Source organism: Elephantulus edwardii, unplaced genomic scaffold, assembly GCF_000299155.1.
Source record: "Elephantulus edwardii isolate Elephantulus edwardi_28Jun2011 unplaced genomic scaffold, EleEdw1.0 scaffold00031, whole genome shotgun sequence".
Classification (NCBI taxonomy): Eukaryota; Metazoa; Chordata; class Mammalia; order Macroscelidea; family Macroscelididae; genus Elephantulus; species Elephantulus edwardii.
In genome coordinates, this window is record NW_006399781.1 from 3,502,010 (window position 1) to 3,528,357 (window position 26,348).

The window sequence follows — 26,348 nt, forward strand, 5'->3', positions numbered from 1 at the left end:
TAGCTTCTTGCATTATTTGTCCACCATACATATTGACTATATATATGATAAAAAGATACAATCCTAAAAAAAAAAAAGATTACAAGCCTGAAGCACAACTTTCCTGATTAAACTATGCAGAACTCTTATGTTTGGATAATTGTTTCTTGATCAATGTACTGGTTTTCCATGTGCACATTTAAAATGCTCAGAACTCAAAATTCCTATTTTTATAATGTTACCCATAACTTGTTATGATTAGCCATCAAATGCTTTTGCATACACAATAAAACACCTTTAAAAAAATTCTCTGCTATTGGCTGAGGTCTATCTAACATCAGCAATGATACCCTTTATTCCAGATCTCCTTCTGAAGTTAGCTTGAATTTCTAGAAGTTCCTTGTAATGTACTACGATAGCTGGTTTTGAATTATATTCACCAAGACTTTACTGGATGTGATATTAATGATAAACTTACCAGTAATAATTAAACACATCCAGGGTTGTGTTCATTTGTTGAAATATTTCCATTTTTATTCTCTAAATCCCTGGAGCCTTGGATTTCTTCCATAATTGCTATCAGTTTTTTACCATATGGTATCTCCTGAAATGTTTGAAAGTCAACCAATTGAGTTTGGCAAAGTGATGCATTCCTTACATCTTCTTTTGATGCTTTCTGCATCATTCAACATTTTCAAAAATGTTTTATTGGTTTTCATATAATAATTCCTTTATGTATTTCATATACATTGTGTTTTATACAATCTTTCATTTACATAGTGTTTTATACAATCATTCACATACATTATTTTTTAGTTTGCATTAATTTTTAAATTGGTTTGCTTACAAAGTTTACATTCATTGTGTTTCACACTATTCTTCATTCACATTGTGTTTCATGCATTCTCATGCACTGTGTTTTATAAAATCAATCACCAATGGTGATTGCTCAAAATCACTGGCAATAAGAGAAATGAAAAGCAAAAGTACGATGAGATACCATCTCACCTCAATAGCAGTGGAAAAGTTTAGTAGGGCAGCAAGCAATCATTCAATATTTTGCCCATAAAATAATTTGCTGTTTGTGATTTGAGTCTTTATTTTGTTTTCTTTCAATTCTTTCAGCTTCACAAATGCCCAGTGTGTTCTCCCTTTTTGGTTTTCTGTCTCCAGGTCTTTATATTCCTTTTTATAAACTTTATTTTGTCTTCTTAAGCCATCTTTTGAAAGTCTACTCATCTCTAAGTTTATTATGTCTTCTGGTTGCTTTTGCTACTCTATCTTGTATAGTATGTATCAGAGAGAATATCTTGTGACTTCTGTTTTAGACTTGCCTTTCTTGATATTTTAATTATAGTTTACTTTTTTCAAATATGATGTTTTTGATGCATTCCACAACTCATCTGTCATTATCTATTCATGATATCTTTTCTAAGTCAAATGAAATTATATGGAAAAGAAAGAAATATTGAGGTAAGAGGAATAGAGTTCTGGAAGTGCAGGATCAGTTTATCTTTCTTAAAAAGAGTAGTCATTCAAGGTCTTATTGAGGAAGAAAATTAAAGTATTTGAAGGAGAAGTGATTGCAGGGAGATATTTAGAGCAGAAAAGACTCCAATTGTAGAGATTAGGAGGTTCAAGTGGAGAAGTGTGCATTTTGTACCTATGAGTGGGTAGGTGCTTGAAGCATAGTTCTAGGAGGTGAAAATCAGTGTGTAAAAGGGTGACGTAGTATGTGGGATATTGTAAGTCTTCTTAGGGAATGGAGTTTCTACTCTGAATTAAATGTGACATCTTTTTTCACTGTGGTTTTTAAAATTGCAGTTGTTTAATTTTTTTTATTGTACAGTTTTGTTCTGTGGACATTTTTCCTCACCATATTGCTATCACAAAGGCACATGGTTCGAATCCACCAGCTGCTCCATGGGAAAAAGAAAGGAAATCACCTTCTGTGAAATTTCCTGCCTCTGAGAAACCACTGGAAGCTCAGCTCCAGGTTGGCTCTGCCTAGGTAGTACACAACAACAACAACAACAACAACAACTGTAGAGCATAAACGCAGATCTTCATGGTGACCTCTTGCCATCTGAGAGTGAACAATATAACAAAGGAAATCTAAACTCACTATCATTAAGTCAATTCCAATTCATGGAAAACCTGTAGTATGGTATACAAGATCCCAAAAGACCTCCACGGATGTAAATTTTTCTTCCAGGCGGTGGTTGGTCATTTTAAACCACTGACATTTTGGTTCAGTGCCTAACATTTTAACCACTGTTCTGTCAGAGGACAGCAGCAAAGAAAGAATATCTTTACTACATTTTCTAAATTTAGTAGAAACCTCTTTTCCCTATTAGTTTTACTTTTTTTCCTGTTGGTTTTACTTTGTATTTTTTTTAACACCATAAACATAATAGATGAAACAAAATAGAAACAAACAAAATCATTGTCATGGAGTCTGCAGCAAGTTTCTGTCAGGTTCCTAAGATTGTAACCTCAAAAGGAGGAAGCAGTTCACCTTTCTTCCACAGAAGAGTTTATAGATTCACACCACTGACTTTAGATTAAAATCCCAGCCCATAATATACCCGGGCTCCTAAAACATAAAGAAATAAGACCTGATATTTTACATTTTAAAAAGTGGTGGTTTTCTCTGCTATAAACTACTGATACCTGAACCATGAAATAAGATTATATCCATCTTGTTACTTGAGATGTAAAATCATACTTCCTCTTTTTAAGCCTTAGTGCAATTTTAATGAGTTCTTCCCCCACCTTCCCTTTTGCAAGTAGCAGGCAATCTATTCCCTATTAGAGGTTGAGATTAATTTTCTTATTCCCAAAAACTAATTGTGGGCATTTTACTTTGTAACTGTGTACATGTAGAGATATAGCACCCCCTAGTGTATTAAAAGTCCATAAATATTTGCTCTGGCGCGTAATAAGCTAGGAACAACAAACAGAAATGCTATCTGAATAGGCATGCTATTCGTCATTATCACTACTGGTATCATGGCATAACTTGTTTCGGTCAGGAAACGCGTTTTAAAAAGTTATTTTTAAAAAGCATACTTAAACCAGAAGGATGGAATCACATTTCAACTAGCGAAACTAAAATTGGAGAAAAATATCATTGGCATTTGAACTGTTGGCAATGTTTTAAGGCTGTGAAGTAAAACAGCAATCTGTGGCCAGATTGCTAATTTTCTAAAATTCTCTTCTCTTTTTGGAACATTTCAGCAACATCCTTAATTGTTTATGGAAGACTATAAAGCTGAAAGTGCTTAGGATTTTTCTTCTTTGGGTAACTGTGATACTGTGTGTTGCCTAACGAAACTGTAAACTGAAAATTATAGCTTCATTTCAGAGAGGGAGAGGATTTATTCCAACAGATGGCATCCAAACACCGGTCTAAACTGTATGATCGCTGATTGTTAATTGCATCTGTAAAACAATCCTTTTAACCAGAGTAATGCATTTTATCGTACAGATTATAGTTCTATGCTTTTTGGTTTTTCAATGTGTGTTAACATTTTCTGTTCTACTGTAAGATTTAGCGCTTGCATAATTATCAGATTAAACAACAGAAAAAACAGTGACTCAATCGTTTTTAAGAAACATGCACAAGGGAGATAGAAAACCGTGAATCACATTCTTTTTTTTCAGGCCACGTGATTTGAAAAGATGCTTGGATTCTTATTAGATTGTATGAAACAGGAAGGATGGACTAATCTTACCTTTATCAACTTAAAACAGTGGTCTCAATAAACAGACACTATATAGTAAACATACTAGATTTGTAAACATACACTGTTATGAATAGAAAAAGTTAATTTACATAGATATTTTAAATGTAAAGGAAATATATGATGCACATCAATTTAGAAAGAGTTCTCTAAAAGTTTTCTTGCGTAAGGCACACATCTTTCTTTCTGGAGTGATTTCCTTAAAATCATATGTTAAAACAGAAGAATGCGTCTGGTGACATTGAAAAGAATTATCAGTAAGATTTCCTTGTGCTCTTGATGACGTTGGGAAGATGGAATGTAAACACTGGATTCTTTTGTCCATATTTTTAATCCAGGTAATATGGAGTAAGAAGCCTAAAATTTAGAGATTCAGAGACCATGGTTAACATCCATTCCATCATGAAATAGCTTTTGGGTTGTGTGGTCATTTTGATTCTCTTCTTAACTAAATCAAAAGCCAAACTCACTGCCGTCGAATAGGTACCAACTCATATCCACCCTTCAGGGGTTTTCCAATGCTAGAAATCTTAAAGGGAAGAGACTGCCCATCTTTTTCCAGAGGAGTGGAAGGTTGATTTAAACACATTATGCTGCATATCTCTCAGTTGTTGTTATATGGTGGTAACGTGCATGTTGATGGGATGCTAGAAATGATGCCACTGGTATTCAAATTATAAGCAGGGTCACTGTATGGCCTATGCCACCATGTTGTTGTTGTTGTTATGTGCTGTCGAGTCACTTGCGACTCGTAGTGACCCTATGTACAACACCCCGAAACCCTGCACTGTCTCTGATACACCCATCCCGATTACCCCAGTCACTGAATCAGTCCACCCTCCCAAGCATGATATCCTTCTCCAAGGACTGGTCCCTCCTTGCAGCATATCCAAAGTATGTCAGACAAAGCCCAGAATCCTTGCCTCCAAGGAGCTATCCAGTTTAACCCTCTCCAGGATGAATCTGTTTGTTTTCTTATCAGTCCATAGTACACTCAATACTCTTCTCCAGCACCACAGCTCAGAGGCATCAATTCTCCTTCTATCCTCCCTAGTCATTGTCCAACTCTCATGCCACCATGTAGTTCATATTAAATATGAAACAATTGACAGCTGCTCAATTCTCATTTCTGTTTCTTGTTTCACCAACTGGAAAAGGATTATTTGAGAGCAGAGCAGCTTAGTGAACTGGAAATATGGATCCAGTAGGTCAACATGTGATTATTTCATTTCTAATTGTATTTTTATATCTTCATTGGGTAGCTAAGTACACTAAGGCAACCCTTCATTCATGAGGTATTATTAACAACCTGGGCATGTTTGGGCTACTGTTATTTACTAATGAATGATGTTGTGTAATTCTACCATAAGTCAAACCAAAACCCAAAGTCACTGCCATGCAGTGAATTCCAACTTGTAGCAAGCCAATGTGCTAAAGCAGAATTTCCCAGAGAACTTCTAAGGTTGTCAATATTTCCAGGAGTACTGCCACATCTTTCTTCCACAAAACAGCTGGTAGATTTGAACCACTGACTTTTTCATTAGCAGCCAATCATTTTAACTGCTACCATCAGTAGGATTCACTCTTCTACCAGAAAAAACCATCAAATTGGAACATGTGAAAGTAACTACAAAGGATGTCTAAGCAAAATAAAAATAAATAATAGAAAAGGATATCTAAACAGTAACAAAACAGATCTTTGATGTCTATAGTCTCTCTTCAATGATATTTTTTCCTTCTTAGTTTGAAAACGTTGGGTTTTTTTTCTAAATTTCAAATCTATAATAGATTAGGAGGGCATGCTATTCATGACAAGCATATAGCATGACATCTGAAGTTTCATTCTAACAAAGAGTTGAAAAGGACTATATTACTAAATCTAAGACATACTTATCACTTACAAAGGGAAAACATTATTTGAACAATCCCAGTAGACACCACCTTAACAAAATTACATCAATAAAAATAAGACATATCAATATCACCAACCCTTGATACAATGTACTGAAAAAGACACATTAACTTCTTTGATATTTTCTGACCAAAATGTAGATTTGCAATATAGTTATGACAAAAGTAAGACAAGTTTAAAAGCATTCTACAAAATAACTGGCCAATATTCATTACAAGTATCAGAACCATGATAGACAAGGGTAAGTGTTAGAGCTTAGAGGGCGTTAGGAAAATAAAAGGGAGCTCAGAAGGTTTGCTGAATGGGATTTGTGTTGCTAACCCAAAAGCAAGTGGTTCAAATCCACTAGCTGCTCCATGAGAAAAAAAATGAACAATCTCTTCCTATGGTGTTTTCAGCCTCTGCAAACCTACTAAAGGGTTAGCTATGAGTTGGTTACAGCATGATAGTATACAACAAAAACAAGATAGAGTGGAGCCTAGGTTGTATAATGATTAAATACGCAGTAGCTGCCCCTAATGGTGGGTGGTTTGAATCCACTCATTGGCTTCATGGAAAAAAGACCCAGAAATCTGCTCCTATAAAATTATACCCTAGGAAACCCTCTGGGCAGTTCTAGTCTGTGAGATGGGATGGCTGTGAGTTGGAAGCCACTTGAGGGCACACAGCCATAAGAAGGAGATAAACAATAAATTCTATGTGGGATTCTGAATTGAATATTAGTGGTAAAATTTGAATAAGTTTATAGTTAAGTTAATTTAAATGTAAATTTCTGGTATAATATGTTTGCATAAGAAAATAACATCTTGTAGTCTCTCTGTACTGTTTTGCAACTTTCACATAAGCCTAAAATTATTTCAGAATACTTTTTCTAAAAAAAGCCTGACAAAACTCAAACAATTAGGACCATTTGGTGCAGGGACAGAAAGCCCATCTACATACCTGAGATTTCTTAAACAACTTTAAACGTTAAATATGAACCTAAAAGAGAGTAGGGAGCTTCAGTGGCCTAGTGGGAAGAGCTTGTGTTGCCAACCCAAAGGCATTCAGTTTGAATTCACTAGCTGCTCCATGGGAGAAAGATGGCTAATCTTTCCCTATGCTATCACTTGCCTCTGAAAACCTGCAAGAGGGTCAACTACGGGGCAGTTTTGATTCGACAATTCACAATGACAATGAAGGAGAGTTGTTTCTGTAAAAATTACCCAATTGTTATTCTCTTATGTGCCATTGAGTCACCCGTGTAAGCAACTCTGTCTCACTAATTCCGATACATCAACCCCGTCTCCCCAGTTACTGTATCAATTCATCTCATCCAGAGTCTTCCTCTCCTGTGCTGTCCCTCCACCCTTCCGAATATGATGTCCTTCTCCATGGACCAGTCTCTTCTAGCCAAAGTATATGAGACAGAACTTCAAAATCGTAGCCTCCAAGGAGAAACTTGGTTTCTCCCTCTCCAAGACAGACCTATTTTTTTCTTGTCAGTCCATGGTATGTTCAAATTTTTTCTCCTACACCACAATTCAAAGACATCAATTCTTCTTTGGTCTTCCTTAGTCATTGTCCAGCTCTCTAAAGCTTAACAAGTAATTGCGAAGACTATGGCCTGGATTAGGTGCATATTAGTCTTTAGTCTGACGTTGTTCTTTTCAGTACTCTGGAGAAGCCCCTGACAACAGATTTTCCAAATGCAGTTCCTCTTTGATTTCCCAACTGTTGGTGTTAATAGTGTGGATTCTGGAGCTGATTAAGCTGTAATTGTTAACAACCTCAATTTCTTCTCCATCTATCATGGTGCTACCAATTGGCCCAGTGGTGAGAATCTTTGTCTTCTTGATGTTGAGCTTCAATCCATATTGAAGACTACAGTCCTTGACCTTCTGCAGAAAATGTCTCAGGTCTTCTTCAGTTTCAGCAAGCAAGGTTGTGTCATCTGTATAACATAGGTTGTTGATAGTCTGCCTCCAATCCTGATGCCACATTCTTCCTCATAATACCCTGCTTTCCAAATTATCTGTTCTGCATATAAAGTGAAAAGGTATGGGGACAGGATACATCCCTGATGCAATCCTTTCCTGATTTGTCAGAATAAAATAACACTTTTAGAAACTTTTATATAAAAATTATTCTTCAATGCATATTTATGTTGCTTCACTTAATAAATATGGATTGAAGCAACATTAGGTGATCAAAGATTATCACTACTGGGTCAATTGACAGCATCATGATAGATGGAGAAGAGATTGAGATTGTTAACTAAAAGTTTGCTTGGCTCCACAAAACACTCTTGGCACCAGCAGCCAGAAAATCAAATGACAAATTACGTTGGGAAAGTCTGCTGTCAGAGACCTCTCCAGAGTACTGAAGTGCAACGATGTCAGTCTGGAGACTGAGGTGTGCCTGATTCAGGGCATGATCTCTGCAGTTGCTTTCTATGTATCAGAAAGCTATACAATGCCTAGGAATGATAGATAATTGATGCTTTTGAGCTGTGATGCTGGAGAGGAGTATTGAACATACCATGGACTTCTAGGAAAATAAATGGGTTTGTCCAAGAGATGATGAAACCAGGCTGCTCCTTGGACACAAGTGTTCTGAGGCTTTATCTGACATACTATGGGCATGTTGCAAGGAGGGACCAGTCCTTGGAGAGGGACATCATGCTGGGAAGAGTAAAAGGACAGAGAAAGATAGAAAGACCCTTGATGAATTGAACAGATTCAGTGACTGGGGTAATGACAGTAGGTGTGTCAAAGACAATAAGGTTGGTACAGGATAGAACATGTTTCAGGGCTACTGTACATAGGGTTGCTATGAGTAACAAGCAACTCAATGGTACAAAACAACAACAACAACATGACAGACCTAACCTAATCTAGAATGCTAGAAAAAAATTTCATATTTTTATTGGTTTGCAGATAATCATTCATATACATTGTGTTTCTTACAAGTACAGTTTGCTTTATAAAATCTTTAATTTACATTGTATTTCATTCACATACAGTGTTTTTTACAATGATTCATATACATTGCATTTTATATAATTTAAAAAATATTCTTATAAGTATATATGAATAAATTTTAAATATTTGAGTCATCTCTATTTTGACACCTTTGTTCACTAATGATTCTCTATAAAGAATCTACCGTAAGAACTTCCTGAGTAGACAAGAAAATACTTGCTCAATCCTCTATACAAAATTAGAAAACACAACTATAAATGTTATATAGGTATCTGATGGTGTCTAGGTCTTAATTTGATTTTATAATTTAGCTAAATTAGAAAGCTATACAATGAATCTAAACAATTCTACTGCCCTTTGATCCTGATAAGGAGCCTTGGTGGTTCAATGGTTAAGCACTCAACTGTAAAAGATTGATCATCTAACAACCCCATGGTAAAAAAAACAAAAAACAAAAAAAAACAACACAACACCTAAAATCCACACCCATCAAGATTACAGGTTTGGAGACTTTATGGGGAATTTCTGCTCTGTCCTATAGGTTTTATAAGGACACAAACACAGCAACAATTTCATTCTAATTGTGAATGGGAATGAGGAATTCAAGTTATTTCCTTCAAAGTTGGTCTCTTTTTTCTTCTTTTTCAATGTTATGTTGTTGTTGTTGTTTTCCATTGAGTCAAACTGACACGTAGCTAATACTCCAATGGGTTTTCAGAGGTAGTTAATCACACAGGAGGAGATTGCCCATCCTTCTCTCAGGGAGCAGCTGTTGGCCTTGAACTGTGTGCCTTCAGGATTGAAATATAGCTCCTTGCCTCGGAGTACCTACTAGTTAGCTAGACCTAACATTCGAATCCACTAATTAATATTTTCTTCATTTATTTTTCAAAGAAGCATTACTGTGAGAGCTTTCACCTAAATCTATGGCCCAGATCAGGTGCATCTTAGCTTCCAGACTGACATCGGTGTTGTTGTTAGGTGCCATCAATTTGAATACAACTTATAGTAACCCTATCAACAAGATATCTGAGCCTTGTCCTATCCTGTGCCATCCTTGATATGATTTGGAGAAACACCTACTGGCTCTTAAATCTGTGGACTTCCAATTGTGAGCTGACATTAGCAGACTAGTTTTCTGTGGCTGTCTAGTGAGGTAAAGGAGCCTTGGTGCCACAATGATTAAGTGCTCAACTGCGGTGATTCAAACTCACTAGCTACTATGTAGGAGCAAACACTCAGCAATCTATTTTTTAAAGGTTATAGACCAGAATACCCTATGCAGGCTTTGTGGGACTGCTATATTTTGAAGTTGACAATGCAGAACAACAACAAAAATTAGTGAGACTTAAGGTGTTCCTTGGAGACAGGAGAGGCTTAATATGCACGTTGTAAGTCTAAGAGGTGCCAAAGCTGGCCACCAAGGAGGGCTATGCTGGGAATTTAGGAAAAAGAAAATAGGTTAAATGAGGCAAAGCAAGATTATGGAGATTCTTGAAACTCACAAAGGAGATACACACTTCTATGAAGGCAAAACACTGAATGAGAATGCAAAGAACAGGGTTGTAATCCTAACTCTGCCAATTACTACCATTAGGCAAGTTGAATTTTGGAGTCTCAATTTTCATCATCAATACAACTGGGATAATAATACCTACCACTCACGGAGGAGTGCATCTGTGAAATTTCCTAGTGGGTTTTCAGTCTAGTCTGGTTGAATCTGAAATAGGAAACTACCTAAGATTATTGAGCAGGGAATCAGCATGATGAAAGTGATATATTAAAGAAGATTAGTTTGGCAGCGATATGCAGGTTGGATTAGAATCAGGGAAGCCAACTAGAAAACTGTCTTAGTGATCTGGAGTCAGAGACTGTGAAAATGGGGACAAAAGGAGATTGAGGAGGAAATCGATTGGGTTTTCAGTTTGATAAGGCATCAGGGAGGAGATGAATTAAAAATGATCTGAAGCTTTGAGTAGTTAGTGACTGGAATAGTGGCAGAAACACTGAAAAGGAATAGAAGTATGGAAGGAGATCTGATTTGGAGGAAAAGGAAGTTGGATTTGGATATGATAAATGGTTTGAGGAACTCACCACCAGGTAGAAATTGGTTCTAATATGTTCGAAATATGAATATATTTCTAGTGAATAAATTTGCAAGAGAGATGGCAAGGCAAGAGCAATTAGCATGGTGATAGTAGTAAGGTAATAGCCATTTCTGAGAGTGGCCAAAAGTGAAAAAATAGAAGGTGTCTGGACAATACCTAGGGAAGTGCCACTTCCTGTGGAGCTCCAATCTCTAAGTGATGGAAACAAATGTGAAGGCCATGAATCCTCTAAGGAGAGATTTTGGTAATAAATTGTTGGAAAACATCTCAACGAAGGTGAGCCAGTCAAACGGGAGGTGGGTAGTGGGTTTTAAGGTTTCAAAGAAGAACAATCTTGGGGCTCTGTGGCTTACTAAAAAGAAACATGTACCTCCCATGGACCAAACCTAAACACTGATAATTTAAAAACTTCAAAATACTACATAACATAGGAGAAGCTGGGGAGCATTATGCGGAGTGAACTAACTCAGTCTCATAAGGACAAATACTGCATAAGACCATTATTGTAAAAATACAAGCGTGATTAGCAGGATGTATACAAAGATTCTAAAGGTGAAGGGGTGGCACAGCAGGGCTAAGGGCAGGAAGGAGGGGAAATCATGGGACCATAGAGTGTGGTGGGTGGAGGGAGGAGATGAAAGAATGAGGAAATATCTAGTGAGGACTCCAAAAAGATGGAGTAATCTTGGGCATAGATGAATGGTGATTAATTTTATAAAACACATATGTAGGAATGATAGGTTGAAATAGAATTTGAAGGAAGGAATGTTATGAAACATAACATATATGAACTTTCTATGTAAACTAATATAAAATTTTTTAAAATATTAAAAAATATTTTAAAAATAGACTAGAGGGTGACAATGGACAGCCTAAAAAATGGGGGGGGTGTTGTTTCTGGAAAAATTTCATCTCAGCATTAATTAGTCTATGCCCCCTTCCTCTACATTATCAAATTAGGATGTACCTATAGAGCCCTCAGTTAAATGGAGGCAGAACATTGAAATTTTACTTCATAAGGTGACTTGTAATAATGCAGGCAATTAGGATGTGGAATGTGCTGGTGAAGAACTAGGAGGAAACAATTTCCAAACTGGTTCATAATTTTTAATATAATAATACACTGTGCTTTTGTAGAGATTTTTAATGTACAATGTTCCTTAATCTTCATTGTCTTACTTCACAGTGCCCTTTGGACAGGTAAAGCTAGGCTCACGCCTTAGTCTCACTCCAAGCCTAGAGTTCCCATATTCCTTTCAAAACACCTTTCTACCTTTCTCATGGATATGGAGATTTTTCCCAATGTATTCATAAGTCTTGGGTTTGACAAACTATTTGAACACAAGGCTTCTTTTATTTACCTTTGCATCTATGTCATCATGAGCTACAAAGTGTTGTTCCTAGTTCTTCTCATGTTGTTGTTATGTGCCATCGAATCCCTTGCGACTCAAAGCAACCTTATGTACAACAGCCCTAAACTCTGCTCTGTCCTGTACCAATCTCACTGTCTCCAACACACCTACCCTAATAAATTCACTTCATAGAGGTCCTTCCCCTCCTACGCCATCCCTCCACCCTCCCAAGCATGATGTCCCTCACCAAGGACTGGTCCTTCCTTACATGTCCAAAGTATGTTAGACAGAGTCTCAGAATCCTTGCCTCCAAGGAGCAGCCTGGTTTAACCCTCTCTAAGGTAAATCTGTTTGTTTTCTTAGCAGTCCATGGTACCCTCAATACTCTTCTCCAGTACCACAGCTCAAAGGCATCAATTTTCCTTCTATCCTCCCTAGTCATTGTCCAACTCTCTGATGCATAACAGGTGATTGCAAAGACCACGGCCTGTATCAGGCACACCTTAGTCTCCAAAGAGACACCATTGCTCTTCAGTATTTTGGAGAGGTCCCTAACAGCCGACTTTCCCATTGCAATATGTCTTTTAATATCCTGGCTACAGGTGCCAAGAATGTTGAATGTGGAGCCAAGCAAACTAAAGTTGTTTACAATGTCAATCTCTTCACCATCCATCCTGATTCTGTCAATTGGTCTGTATTGGTCCAATTGACCATCAATTGGTCATGTACCATCAACAATCAAATCAGTGCCAACTTATAGTGAGCACCAGGCAGCGTATGACTATCCCATAGGGTTTCCAAGGCAGAGACCTCTCTATGCAAGCAGACTGCATCATCTACTTTCAGAGCAGCCAGTGAGCTAGAAAGGCTGACCTTTCAGTTAGCAGATGAGTGCTTTCAACTCTGTGCCACAAGGGCATGTATTGTTGACATCCACTAATATTTGAGACACAAATAAATGGACCAAGTAACTACATCTAAAGACATTGGCATTGAGAAGGTTTGTCTTTCCATCGTGGTGTTTACCTGTAGGTACCTGTGGGGTGGGTAGGCTGCATGGAGAATACAGGTAGTGAGAGTGCGGAGGAGAAAGAGGGGAAAGGATAGGCCTGTTTAACTGACTTCTTTAACCACAGGAGATAGCTTTTCTCTTTTATTTATTAAGGTTTTGAGTGCTTTAGAGAATCAGAAAATCTCCCACAAATTTATGGCTTAAAATTATTTACCACAAGAATCAGATAAATTTTTTATCCTTAAATCACGTAAACTGTTAATCAATACAGGATCATGTTTCAGTTGATGGGGCTTACATTTTCATGAATGAATTTTCACATATGGGAAAAAAGCTTCAAGGGTTTTTCCCCCACCCAGTTATATAATATTAAGACCAAGTTAAGAACACATTATATCTTACAACATTATTAGGTTTGTCTTTATAAAGTGTGAAGAGTTTTTTCAACTTCTTGTGGCACAAACTCGCTTCATAGTCACTTACATCTCTTCCTTTTTGTGCTAAACACTTGAGCATCTTCTAAAGTTCATGAAAAAAAAATTAGACTCGTTTCATTAAAAAAAACACACCTACAAATAGAGCTAAAATAAAGCAGAAAAGAAGCACTGTGCATAGTATTTTAGTAACATTTGGAATATCTGGGGCTGAATTATCTGATACAATCATTATTTACTTCAAAATTGCCTTGGCTTCCCTGGACCTGAACAAATTATCAAAGCTGAAAATTGAGAATGTAGTTTTCAGTAGTTCTATTGTGAATAAGCTTTTTACTTCTATCTGTAAGCACACACACATCCTTCACAAACTTCACAAAACAATGGGAAGACTTACAAGAAAACAAATTTCTAAGTAGATGTTAACTTGGATATTTGGGATCCATTGAACTGCTGCTTGATTTGAAGGCTCTATGGGCCAATGAAATTATTGTCAGTTTTCTCCTCACTGTTCCTGTGATTGCTGCCTCATTAATAAATACTGGATCCTCTCTGAATGACCCATATTTTATATTCTTAAATTTGAAACGAAATTTTATAGGAATTTGGAATGAAATACAGAAGTTAGTTATGAAAATAAAAAACTCACTACAGGACTATATGTTTACCGTTTTTCATAATAAGCATTGTCTGTATGGCATTCTTTAAGAACATAAGTGGTTGGAGTCTTTCAAAAAATGATCAGACAATTGTCTAATTAGGACAAAGAAATGAAAACACTATTTGTTTTCCTTAGAGTCTAGATAAACAATGCTTCATAAGAAAACATAACTTAGTCCGAAATATCTTTTGTGTCAGTATCTAGCAAGTTACAAAATGAAAAACAATTATGTGTAAATGTAAATCAGACTGTCATTGACTATTTTTTTGGAGTTGAATCTGCAAGTTGCTTTTCTCACTGTCTCATCCTTCCAGGGGGTGAGTCATCTGATAGCAAGAACAACCAGTACACGTATCTTGATTACCTCATTGATCCTCCAAGATGCTGACAATCCTTCCAACATAGATACAGACACTGATTATTTGTGACAGCTTCTTGGCTGGATTGACATTTGAGCCCAAGATGGTTCGTTTATTTCAGTGTATATGACCTATCACCTTGAAACTTAGAGTTGGGTAATGAATGACAGAATCAACATCTGTGCAAAGGACAAAATGTGGTCCATATTGGACAAAGTTTTGTTCTGTTGTTCGTAAGTCATATTTGTTGTTCATAGAAAAATAATGCTTCACAATAAAGCATAGCTTATTCTGAAATATATATTGTGTCAACATCTATCAAGTTTTGAAAAAAAATTATGTGTAAATATAGATTCTTCTAAGTGGTATAGGACTGATGTGTGCATTGCTGTACAGAGGTAACTCGTGGTTGCTGTGATGCTAAACACTGTGACACCGATGTGCCAAATGCGATAATGGTGACCCATGGTGGACAGTGTTTGATAGAGCTTTCCAATTAAAACAAGCTTGGAAGCAGAAGTGGCATCCACTTCTGAAATGACTTGCCTCTGGAAACTCTATGAACAGTGCTCAGGTTTTTTGTTCAAAGGGTCTCTATGAGTCGCCTAAGACTCAAAAACACTTAACATCAACAACAGCATCTAACAAGTTTTGGAAAAAAACCACACAAACGACAATTATGTGTAAATATAAATACAGACTATTCATCACTGACCATTTTCTGGAAGCAGAAAATGTGTTGACAGAGTCATAGTCAACTCGATAGCACGATGGCAGCCACTCATTATTATGAAAGACAATAAACATGCATCTTGTTCTTATTTATCATTTCTAGCCCTTCTCAAAAGCAAGGGTATTTTAAAGTCTTATACTCTGCCACAAATTCCATTAAACTTACATAATCTAACTGCCTTCTGGATGGGACTGATTTGTATTGCGACACAGCAGTATTATTTGTCCTTTGTAGAGAGTCTGAAACAAATTCCCAATTCAGCATTCCCAATCTAAGTTCTAAATAATAATTTTTTATGTTTTTTAATGATATGCAATGTTTTTACCTATAGAATTACAGTTATACAGAAGCCAATCAAACCCAATGCTTTTTAGGGCTATTAGTTTCCAACTATTGAATGGTTTAAACTGTATTATTGACTAGTTGGCAAAACTACAGTATGTAAATGTTAAACTAGCTTCATACTTATCTTGGTCATGGGTATCTGGAGTTGGGTGGAAGCACGGTTAGTAAAAAAAAAAAAGATGAGTCAGAAAACAGGAACGTTTAGGCATTTGAAGGACCTCCAAAGGGTGTCAAACGTAAGTATGAGGATAGTTTTCCTTTACTTACTGTAAGTGCATTGTCAGGCAATCATTTAAGGATTATATTATATTATATTATATTATATTATATTATATTATATTATATTATATTAATTATATTATATTATATAGATAGTATTGTTCACACAAGCTCACAATGGTTCCTATTGGGAGAGCTTTAAAGAGTGAGAGAAAGAAATGTTTCTAAAGAAATGATCAAGGATTGTATATGATGGAAAGAGAAAAGAAAGAGAAAGATATTTATTAGGATTAAGTTTATTATGGTCTTCAAATTGAAATACAGGAAAATAGCTAGCCTGTCACCTTCTGGCATGTGGAGAAAGGAGAGTGTGAGGTAAAGGTTTGGGACTTTATAGATACCCACCAGTAGTCTCTTTGTGATACTTAAGCTTTGTGACTGTCTAGGTCACAAAAGCGGTGTAGTGTTAGGACTTTTTAGAATGACTTTTCTATCCATTGTTTTAGACCCAGCCACATGGTCAGGTGTGTACATGTAAGTAAAATGAATCTTTGAGGTTCTACACCAGGGGTCTTGGTCTTCAGCTGACTTGACTGTGTACATGTGTCTTGCTGTGATCAACAACTATTAGACCAACATAAGAGAGAGTGATAACCAGACTCTACAGAGATTGTGGCAAGACATAGCCTGATGATGGAGCCAAATGGAGTCAGAGCCAGAGCCCTTGAAACTGAACCCTTTCCCAGACCACTGGAAAAGAAGAAACAGAAAAAACAACATGCATCCTTTAGGATCAGAGATTCCTGCGCCAGAAATGTCTTTTCTGTTGACTGAGAAGCTGTCTGAACTGATTGAGTTGTGTCTGTTAGCCTGGCTTGAGATTGCTATTTACTGAATCTATGCTTTTATTGTGTGATATCCTTTGCTTTCCACTTTCAACCTAGCTCCCTAATAACCCCACAACTCTGAGTAAAAAGAGATTCTGTAGTCTGTGTGGTCATTTGCAAACAATATTGGACCCAGGGATTAGAAGAAGTAGGTACAGGACCATGAGAATGAGAGACCATGTTTGACTTTATGTTGTGTTGTTGTTAAGTGCCATCGAGTCACAGGTGACTCATAGAGACCCTATGAATTAAAGTCCTGGACATCTCCTATATAACTTTCATCCTTTCTCCAGGTGCATAGGGTTTTCAGAGGCAAGCTATTGTGGAAGTGGATGCCACTCCTGCTTCCAAGCTTGTTTTAATTGGGGAGCTTCACCAAACACTGTCCACCACCATGGGTAACAGTATTTGGCTTCACAGCAACCATGAGTTACCTCTGTACAGCAAGTGGACATACCAGGGTTACATGAACTAGAAGAACGTTTCACCATAAACAATTAAAGACAGGCCTGAAGGCCGCAGAGTAGAGTCACCCATGTCTGGCTTGGGAGCATGGCTTTCTGTCCACTAGGCCAGCTGCTCGCTCTCTCTTTCTCTATGCTGTTGGTGGTTATAGTGTTGTTAAGTGCCATCGAGTTGTAGTCACAGCGACCCTATGAATGAAGTCCTGGATAAGTCCTGTATAACTTTTGTCCTTTCTCCAGGTTCATAGGGTTTCCAGGGATCAGTTTTATAGTGTGGATGTTCTTGGTGGGGACAGTTCCTTTTGTGGAGCTGGAGAGGTCAAACTCAGTCATCCCCATGCTGTCCTTGCTCCCTTTACAGGTGGGCAGATTAACAAGAGCTAGTAAAGGAGAGGGGCAGGAACAAACTGACTAAATGTATGAGTTGAGAATGATCTAAGACAACAGGTGATATAATACCATGACATTAGCAATTTTTTTCTTCAGTATCATAACCACTGCTATGTTGTATTTGGTGTATACTTTCCTCCAAGAGCCCTATAAATCCCTTTATAAATATTATTATTTTTTCTTTTAGTGAGAGAAAAAAAATTGTATTTAGAATTCGCCAGCTAGACTCAAGTTATATAACACCAATTTGCTGGTAATACCCAAAGCACCGTAGTCAGGAGCAAGTCAACTCAGGCCTTCTTCTGTCTATCGGGCCTAATCAAGATGTTGACCTTGATCACATCAATGTCATAGACCTTCTTTATCACTTATTTGGTTTGATGATTGTTGACCTTCACATCCACTATTAACACAAATGTGTTCTTATCTCCTGTCTTCTTCATGGCTGACTCAGTGGTCAGTGGACTCTTGATGATGGCATAATAGTCAAGCTTGTTTCTCCTGGGGGCGCTTTTCTGGGTGTATTTGGGCTGCCTTTGGGTTGGCCTGCATTTTAGGCCACTAGAAGGTGGGTGATGTGCGGCTGTTCTGTTTTTGTGGCTGTGGATGCCCTTCAGGACTACCTTCTTGGCCTTTAATGCCTTTGCTTTGGCTTCACTTATTGGGAGGGGCAGGGGCTTCCTTTTTTGCCTTCAGCATCATCTTTGTAGAAAGGCTACTAACGTTACCTTTTAAAACTCTATTAACCCTAAAATAAAGATATATTATTGTTGCTAGGTGCCATTGAATCAATTATGACACACAACAACCGTATGTACAACCGATCTGAATTTCGCATATCCTCATGATCTCTGATATGTTCATATAATTATTCCCATTTCCATAGAATGAGAGAAAGTTACATAAAAGTTGTCATTTTTCCAAGTCAACAGAGATAGTATCTGGTGGCACTGAGATTGAGCCCTAAACTGTACTGGGCTAGTGCCCTGTTCTAAAATGAGACACAAGGCTCCCACTTCAATTCCTATGGTGGAAGGATTTCCTTAAAATCGGAGACAACAATATGTTTGGCATGAAATGAACATTCACTGAACATTATGATTATCACTATACATGTAAAATATTGCTTGCTAAATACAAACTGAATCAACCTTGGGTCTCGTTTTGATTCTTTGCACATTTTGGCAGTCTTTCTCTGTCCTCTGTGCATCCCATGTTCTGTCTACTGATTTCTCTTTCATAAGCTGCTACCTACAAGCTCAGTGTGAACAGGGACTGTCCCTGGTATATTTTAGGTACTCATTAACTATCTTGTTGGGTCAACTTATTTCATTAAATACCTAAAGCATTATTTTAAACACCAGAGGAAAGAAATAATGTGTTTTTCATTAGAAAAGTCTCTATTTTAAAAATATTATAAAATTTTGAACTAAAACATTAGTAGCATTAGTGATTGTGTATGTCCCCAGAGACTGTAGGTAACATAGCATGTTACACACAATTAGACTTTTTGACACAAATGGTGTATTTCCATGTTTATATTGTACTAGTAACATGGAGAATTTAAACATTATTTTTCATTAGTTTCATTTGAATTCTGTTAAACACAAAGCAAATTCCTCCTTTACTACATTTTTAAAAATCACAATTTAAAAAGATGGAATATTATAACAAAGCACGTTCATAATCATGTTTCTAAGATTTATAATCTGTGTTCTTTGCTCTGGCTGTGTATCCATTCATGGGTATAAAAAAAAAGAATATGTTATTCTTATTCTGATATGTCCTAGTAATACATGTTTATGGAACAAATTGCCATGGTTATTAAAAGAGTCTATGACATTTTCTAAAGAGTGAGGGTATTGCCTGCACAGTCTGGCTGAATTCCAATTTGGGTAATTACATTCTGCTGTCTGGTTACCTTAGAGATCCTCCGTTGTTCTGTGAGTCTTCACTGTGGTGGAGCTCCACTCAGATATTTCTGTTTGCCATCTCTACTTTTAAATAATAGGAGATTAAGTGTTCTTGTCTTTGAAAATATACCTATTTTGACCAACTTAGAATTTTGCACACCTTTTGGGGTATGTCAGGTTAATGGTTCAAGCTCGCCACCTATTCCAGAGGAGAAAGATTTTATTTGCTTCCATGATGATTTACAGCCTTGGACTCTCTATGGGGCAACTCTACTGTGTCCTTTGGGGTTTCTATGAATCAGAATTAACTTGATGGCAATGGGCTTAGTTTGGGGTTTTATAATTCTCTGGGTGGTGCAAACTATTAAGCACTCAACTACTAACTGAAAAGTGGGCAATTTGAAGTGAATAAGCGACTCCTCCACAGACTGGCCTATATAACTACATCTGAAAGGTCCCAGCCTTGAAAACACTATGCACCATTTTCATTCTATTTTGCAAATTCAGGGTCATCATAAAGCAGAACTGATTTGACAGCAATTAATTCCAACAACAACGTGGCTTAGTTTAGGTCTTAACAAGATCAAAAAGCTAAAGACAAGGACCAGGGATTTAGTTTCCTGTTTGTTCCTGAGTTTATCTTGTTGTTGTGTACCTTCGAGTCAGAGTCCACCCATAACAGACCCTCCAGCAGGTTTTCAGTGGCAGTTAATCACCCAGGAGGAGATTGCCCAGCTGTCTCCCATGGAGTAGCTGGTGGCCTCAAACCACGTGCTTTTGGGATTGCAGTAGAGCTTCTTGCCACTAGGCCACCAGAGCTCCTGAGTTTATCTTAGCATTTTTTTATTTTTTTATACAAAAGTGGTTGAATTTTGCATTAGTCTTTTTGACTCTGAATTAAGATTCTACACAAACAAACCACTTTCTGAAGAATAATGGATCCCTATTCAGGGATGTTTCTTCAAGGATGGTAATCTCCAAGGAAAGGGCACTGAAAATCCAGATGGAGCCAGAGTAAGTAAGATCATGTTTACCAACTTCTCTTCCAGTGATGTAGTGTGTGGAAGATTACATGGCTAATCAAAATGTCACACATCTTCGACAGTTTGAATTCACTTGCAACTCCTAGCGATAAAAAGATAAGCCATTTCATTTCCTTTCACTAAGACTTCCTCTTGTTGTTCTTTGATGCTGTCGAGTGGTAGACGACTCATAGCGACGCTATGAACGAACAGCCCGAGCACTGTTCGTAAATAGAGTTTCCGGAGGCAAGCGATGCCGCTCCTGCTTCCAGGCTTGATTTAGTTGGGAAGCTCCAGCCAACACTGTCCACCATGGGTACCCATTACCACGATTGGCACATCACCATCACAGTGTTCAGCATCACAGCAACCACAAGTTACCTCTGTACAGCAACACACAGACCAGTGCTATACCACCTAGAAGAATGTTTGACAGGAAAACAATTTGAATCTGGCTGAGGGCCGCAGATGAAAATCATCCACCTTCTGCTTGGTAGCATAACTTCCTTTCCACTAGGCCAATGTAGCTCTCTTGGTCATCATCATTGTTGTTTGATGCCCTCGAGTCGTAAATAACTCATAGCGACCCTATGAACAAACGGCCTGAGCACTGTTCATACGTAGAATTTCCGGAGGCAAGCCATTTCAGAAGTGGATGCCGCTCCTGCTTCCAGGCTTGATTTAGTCAGGAAGCTCCAGCCAACACTGATCACCATGGGTCACTAAGACTTACAGCCTCAAAAACCTGATTGAGGGTCACTATGAGTCAGTATCCACTTGAGAGTAGTTTGAGAATTTTTTTAGGTTTTAGTGAAGTCCAAGTATTTACTGTATGAAAAGAAGGAAGAAAGAAAAGAAGGGAATTGGGTAAAAAGACTTTTTCCCCCCAGTAAATAAGAAAAGGGGTTGTCTTCTTGGTTACATCTTCGAGACTTCTTCTTAAAAGGGTTTATCTGTCAGCCCCAAATTGCTAGCTTCTTTCAGAATTGCTATTTTTTTTCTTCTAGCTTTTGCAAAATTTTAAAATTGAATCTTTATGTTCTACCTCTAAACCTCAGCAGGAAATAATTCATTTTGGTGAATTTTTTTCATTATTTGAGAGCCAGAAGTTCATAGCTTTTGCTTCAAGCCTTACTCACTGCCATGATGTAGTGATGCCAATGAATACTCAATTAAAATGCTACCTGGGGTTTGGAATCTGGAAAATGAACATTCTGCTCCCTTTCAGGAACTCTAGTGGCCTAGTTGGTACAAAGTCGCACTCCTTACCCAAAGGTGGCATCTTTCTGATGGTTCAACTCTACCAGTAACTCTGCAGAAGAAAGAGGGACAATCTCCTCCTGTGCCTCTGAAAACTTGGTAGATGGTCAGCTATGAGTTGGCTCAACTATGAGTTGGTCTGTCTCCATGGCAATGAGTTGAGAGTTTATTCTCTCTAGAAGCAGTGTGATATTATTGGAAAGACATTGATGTGGACTGAGGAGGCATGAAGCTCCAATTTCAACTTTGCCACCAGCTGTAGAACTTTGGGACAGTTACTTTACCTCTTGTGGCAGCACTTCTGTGAAATTCTAATATTTGGGAACCCAGAAAGAGGAGCAATTACAGTAACAATAACCATAATGGAAAGATTATATGCAACACTCTGTAGAAGGTGGGGGGAAGTCCAAGGAAATTTAGACAATTCCTAATGTTCCTAATTTCTTAAGAAACATTAAGAAAACATATTTGTTTAATTGCTCTCATTTGATTTGGTTATCTAATGCATATCTGACACTGATGACAAGATAAACATTTAATGTTTTACAATCTTAGGCGTAAGCTTGGTACACAGGGTTAATAGCCTAACCTAAAGGACCTAATATAAGAGCATTTTCAACATTTCTCAACTTGAAGATACCAAGAGGTTAAATCTTTGGCCAATGAAATCTAGAGCTAGGATTGAAATCTACCTCTTTTTACTAAAAAAACCCAAGATTTGCCCTGCTGCATTACAATATAACCCTTCTCTCATTATGCAATCACTGCCTGGTTCTTTGTTGTTCATTAGTCATTAATCATTTTTAGCAAGTTTGTATCATATTGATCCTAGTTTTTATCTTTTTCACTTTTGAAGAGTGTGACCTCTCTTACTGCTGTGATTAAGTGATGACAATCTATTGCTGTGTACCATAAAGTCAGAACCAATCCATAGCCTACTCTCCGGTGGGTTTTCAGTTATCCTTTTCCTGTGGAGCAGCTGGTGAATTTGAACTGTGTGCCTTCGAGATTGCAGGGCAGAGCAGCTCTTTACCACTAGGCCACCAGAGCTTCCTAAAACAATCTTGTTGTGTACCATCTAATCAGAACTGACACAAAGGTCTGAAATCTTCCAACAGGTTTTCAGAAGCAATTAATCACACAGGTGGAGACTGCCTTCTCCTGTGGAGCAGCTGGTAGATTTGAACCACATGCCTTAGATTGCAATGCAGTGTCTTACCACCAGGACACTAGAGCTCCATGTAAATGTCTGTGGGGTTTGATGATCTTGGAGTGTTCATACACTCTTCATTGTCATTCTTTATAGATTTTTCTGATAATAACAGGAAAGGTATGTTGACTTTTTTTCCTTAATGTTAGGAAAAAGAAGGCTGTCAATGCAAATATTACTCCATCACAAACTCTGCCCAAACAAAATTTAAGTTCAGTAATAGTTATGGTGCTTTTCCTGGGACTCAGGTGTTTGGCTCAGTGAAAACAGAGGATTCCCTGTATTTGTGTCTCTGGATGCAGCACATTGCCTTGCACATCTTTGTCATTCAATTGATTTGTTTCAGTTTTAGCTGTTTTACATTGTCTGCATTCCAGTCTGCTCCTCTACTGGAATAAAAAGCACTCTTGTATTCAAATCAGATGCAGTTATTATTAAAAAGAGAAATATCTTCAGTGATTTCTTGAAATTAGTCATCATTTACGTTGAGACTCATACCTGTCTAGTTCATGCTTAAGAACTTTATGTCATAAAGTTCTGTGTCATTACAAATATCTATATTGAGTAACATTTACTTATAATTTCTATCTTCCCATTTCTTTCAGGAAAACATCTTTTGTTCTTCCTAATAGTTTATCCAAAGAAGAAATTATGTTCTGTTCTGCCCAAAGATAAAGACCCTATCAAGTGAACAATGAGCTTAGAGCTTTCCATTTCATGATTGCATCTAGCTTGCATCATTGGCCCAGCCAGAAAGGTTATTATCCCAATTTTACAGGTGAACAAACAGACTCAAGAATGTGAAAAATTTGTTCATTCTTCTTGTAAACCTGTAACTAATGTCTCAGTGTCTCTGAGTCTTCCCATGACCTTGCACTCTCTTTAAGAATGAAAGATAGAAAGATGTGAAATCTTCTCTGCAGGGGCGCGAGATGACTAGCTTTGTGGCTTATCTGAAGATAGTGGGTAAATTGAGAAGATATCCTGATGCAATCAGACATTTGTAGAGAGAGCAATCTAACAAATTCTGTAAGAAAGTTTTAAAATGTTATTCCTTCAAGGGGGAACACTGGTGGCCTAGTGCTAAGAAGCTGCACTGCAATCACAAAGGGAAGTGATTTGAATCCACTAGCTGCTCCACAGGAGGATGGGCAATTTTCTTCTTTGTGATTTACTGTCTCTGAAAGCCTACTGGAAGGTCAGTTATGAATTGGTTCCAACTCACCAGCACACACCAACAACATACTTTTATAGCTCTTATATTTTTTTCTATAACAACAATCCAAAACAACGTATTTTATTATTTGTATGTTTTTTTTATTTAAGTCTCTTGTTTAGAGACAAGACATCACAGAGGGTCTTTGTACCTAAAAAGTCTGTTGTTATTATATTTTGGGGGAACTAAGTGTTTTGGGATTCCCATTCTTCACTATGTTAGCCTTAGTTTGTTGTGATCCACATAGTCAAATGCATTTTATAGTCAATAAAACCTATAGATGTTCTTCTAATATTCTCTGTTCACAGGCAGGATCCATCTGACATCAGCAATGATATCCCTGGTGACACAATCTCTTCTAAACCCAGCTTGAAGCTGAACAGAAGATTTCAAAGCACAGCTTAAAAGGACAAATAATTAGAAAGTACAAATAATTATTATAATAATTACAAAAGTACAATAATGAAATGTGAAGAGAGTTAGAATCAGAGAATAAAAAGGGAAGAACTCATTTAGCATTTCTCAAACTGAAAGAGCTAAAAAAAAAATTCAAGTCTTGAGTTTCAACATTGAGAAATGCCATGGGCAAAATCTTGAAAGATCCAGGTAGCATTAAAAGAAGATGAGAGGAATACACTGAATCACTTTATCAAAAATAATTGGTTGGTATTGAAAAATTTCAGAAAATACCATATAAATAAGAGTCAGTGGTAACAAAGGAAGAAGTTCAAGCTAAAATGTGATACCAGTTGACATGTTTCAACCAGGGTATAGTCCTGGGTGCTCTCACCAGTCCATGGCAGGAAATTTAGAGGAGAGCTGCCTGGCTGAGAGAGCCATATCTGGGAGAGATCCATATTGCTCCCATTCCCAAGAAACGTAATTCAATGGACTGTGGAAATTACGGAACAATATCATTAATATCACATCACATGCGAGTAAAATATTCCTGTAGATCATATAAAAAAATTACACATGTGCCAAAGGAGTGGGGCCCCTGAGACCAACACCTGATCTATTATCTGCATACTCTCATGAGCTCTTTTAGGTAAAATGTTTGTTTGCCAAATATTGTTCTACAGATGAGCACACAAATTAAAAGAAACTAGGGAGAAGGATTGGCCATCCACTTCTGAAATAACAGGCTTTTGAAAACCTATGCACTTTAGGAGATACCTTGAAATTGTCCTTTTAACTTGAATACAACCATTCTTCCTCAGGTTTTTTCCATTCCTGGCATAGTAGACCATATTATTTCCTGATGCAAAGTGACCATGCCAATCCATTTCATTTCACTAATCCCTAGAATATCAATCATCATGCGTTCCATTTTTTTTATACAACTTCTAATTTTCCAACATTCATATTTCATATTTTCCATGTTCTGATTATTAATGGTCTTTTTTGCAGCTGCTTCTCATATCATATTTGAATGAATTCCTGAGTTTTTTACCTCTAATTCTATAGTTACCTGTGTTTCTCTGTTTTTTATAGCATTTTCTTTTTCTAATTTCTATTCATTAATTGTTGCACATTTTCCTCCCAACCTCCCCCAGTTTGCTTTTCTCTTTAAAAATATTCTTTCTGCCTTTCTATGAAGATGGCGCTGAAAGCTAAGAAGGAAGCCCCTGCCCCTCCCAAAACTAAAGCCAAAGCAAGGGCATTAAAGGCCAAGAAGGCAGTCCTGAAGGGCGTCCACAGCCAAAATAAAAAGATCCACCCGTCACCCACCTTCTGGTGACCTAAGACGCTGAGACTCCGAAGGCAGCCCCAATACCCCCGAAAGAGCGCCCCCAGAAGAAACAAGCTTGACCACTATGCCATCATCAAATTTCCCCTGACCACTGAGTCAGCTGTGAAGAAGATAGAAGATAACAACACACTTGTTTTCATTGTGGATGTCAAGGCCAACAAGCACCAAATTAAACAAGCTGTAAAGAAGCTCTATGATATTGATGTGGCTAAGGTCGACACTTTGATTAGGTCTGATGGAGAGAAGAAGGCCTATGTTTGACTTGCTCCTGATTATGATGCTTTGGATGTTGCCAACAAAACTGGGATCATCTAAACTGAGTCCAGCGGGCTAATTCTAAATATAAATTTTTCTCACCATAAAAAAAAATTTAAAAAGTAAATATTCTTTCATTGTTGCACAATTTCCTC